Source organism: Morone saxatilis, unplaced genomic scaffold, assembly GCF_004916995.1.
Source record: "Morone saxatilis isolate NCDOM2014 unplaced genomic scaffold, NCSU_SB_2.0 Contig19, whole genome shotgun sequence".
In the NCBI taxonomy this organism is placed as follows: domain Eukaryota; kingdom Metazoa; phylum Chordata; class Actinopteri; family Moronidae; genus Morone; species Morone saxatilis.
Window position 1 is genome coordinate 10,591,635 of NW_023339751.1, and position 2,681 is coordinate 10,594,315.

Sequence of the window (2,681 nt, forward strand, 5' to 3'; positions counted from 1 at the left end):
GGATGCGAGGCGGTGCGGTGCGGGGGGGGGGGGGGGGGTATGCTAATTACACAAGAATTTCTATTAATGCATAAAACCGAGAATAATTCAGTCCTCAAGGTCAGACTTTAAAAAACGAGGTTAGTGTTTGTTTTTGTGGCGCATTTTTGTGAGCTGTTAAAAATTTCATTGATTATCAATTATTCCAATAGAGTGTCACGGTTTCTGTATGATATTTACAATCCAGTCCAAGCACAACTCACATTTCTACACTGAAAGGCAATAGAATAATACCAAAGGGTTAAAATGTTAATCTGATAATATACACTAATGCAATCCTACATAGGATGTCTGCACTGTATGTGGAGCTCCCTTAGGAAGAGTAGCTTTATCACTACTATAATAACTTTTGTAAGAGTGGTAGGTTATCAAAGCAAATCTCTATATTGCTATTACTGTAAGAATAATGTTACACTGATACCCATGAGCTAAAAATAAGATCATTACTCAGTCACCAGTGAGTGACAAAGTGAGTCCCCCTGGGAAATATTACAGTGAATTTATTGTTAAGCATGAATCACTTGTTACCGCCAGCATGCTTTAAGGCTTTAGTTTATTCACATTGAAGCCAGTTTTTTAAGCAACACTGTACAGTCATCCAGTAGGTGTTTACTGTAACCGGCTCTGCAATCCTTTTAAAGCAGGTTGGTTCTGGTGCAAAGTGGTCATGCTGCGGTGACTCATACCCCCATATGTTTAATGCACCATTAGAAAGTGCTCATATTAAACATTTATCAGAGCCCCTCTTGGGTGTACCATATTGCCACTTTTTCCCCCTTTCAAGAATAGAAAATTACACATTCTTTCAGGTCACAAAGAGATCAAGGTCTTACTTGGTTTGAATCTTTTACAAGGTTGGCTAAAAATGTGGCAGCCAGATAAAAGCTCACGTTTTTGGGCTCTTGACACTCCCAAGGACAGGAAAATGTTTTGATTAGATAAAAAGGACTTGGAAGAAAGATAGTGAGTGAAATCGCTTTGATGAGGCTATTTTTGGGTAAAACATCTGACATCATGAGTCACGACATACGCTGAAATTAGTCCCTTTCTCTATCACTACAATGCACATTCCCTGAGGTATGCTCAGATTCTGGCACAGACACTCAAAACGGCGGCATCTCACTCTTATGAATGGAAACAGAATCCAAAAATAAGATGCAAGCGCTTTAACAAAATGAGAATTATGCAGAACTGATATTATTTGCCAGAATCCTGCTGCTTGCTCCAGATTGCTTGAAAAGATGCGTATCTAATCACACACTGGCAAAGATTCCTTTGGGATGTGTGCGTTTATATTCACATGTATGTGTGTTTGTGCATGTGAGTGTGCGGATTCTCCATTTGGCATTCTCCAGTGTATTTTTTCCTCAAGACTTTTAGTCACACGTACAGTACACAATCACAGCATCACATAAACCTAAGCCAGAGGAACCTATTTTGCGGATGTACCTCATTATCAGTGTTTATTATGTGTGCATAATGTGTAGAAAGTGGAACCCAATACAATGAGTCTGAAAATCTCTAGCAATCATATGAGGCCGCTCCATTACATACAAGCCAAAACAAAACTACCGGATAGATGTTAAACTTAAATTGCTTAAATTTTCACCACCAGTGGTGCAAAAACAAGTCCTAACAACAAAATAATAAAAATTGTTGTTTGGTATTTTCTTCCAAAAAGACCAATATGTTTTCTGATGTGAAATCAGCTTATGCCAGTGCCTTCCAAAAACAAGACTGTCACAGATGTTTAATATGAGTGTTTTCTGAGATCAAGTTAAAGTTTGGTTGGGTTCAGGCACAAAAACTATATGTTTATGGTGAGGAAAAAATCATGGTTTAAGTTAAAAAAAATCAAAAACAATTGGTTAAAATTAGGAATCTTCATCGTCACGGTTAAAAGAAATTCACGTTGACTGTTGGTCAGACACGCAAAGTGTGGTGTTTCAAAGTCACACACTTTGTTGACACATCCATCCCCAATGAGAATACTAATGCACATGGTTACTAGAGGTTCTTATCAGGTAACTAGAAACATATGGTAAGTATTCATGATACTTTTTTTCTGAGAGCAGCCTCAACAAAATGTGTACATTTTAAGATGGAGGGTTTATCAAATTCAGCCTTTTTGTACTCAGTGACAACTTTTATCTTTGTTTTATATTTGCTGATGTATGTTATTATGCTTACGTTCACATTACGTTATGCTAACAGTAATTTGTAATTTTAGAGCTATTCTCAACTGAAGTCACCAACAGAATTTGTGCACCATGAATGTATGTTGTTGATTTATATATTTTAGATATTTCATTTTGGACCAAAGTGTTGAACTAATCGACTGACATCGCTATACCCAAAGCCATGCTGCTAACAAGGCAAAGAAGGAAGTGTATTTCAGGTATGACAAAGGAGCAACTGGGGTCTGTGGTAAAGTTATAGCACACACGTCAGCTAGTTAGTGTGTATGTGTGTCACAGATACTTATATTTGGTCACAAGACTGACACAGAAATGTATATTTAATCACACAGTTTGTTGACTGAAAAAGGAAAAATATTGGGTCAGGGTTTTGGGTTGATTATCTTTTGGGTTACTAGCGGATGTAAGCAAACTGAAGAAAATTACTGGGTTGTTACATTCAAA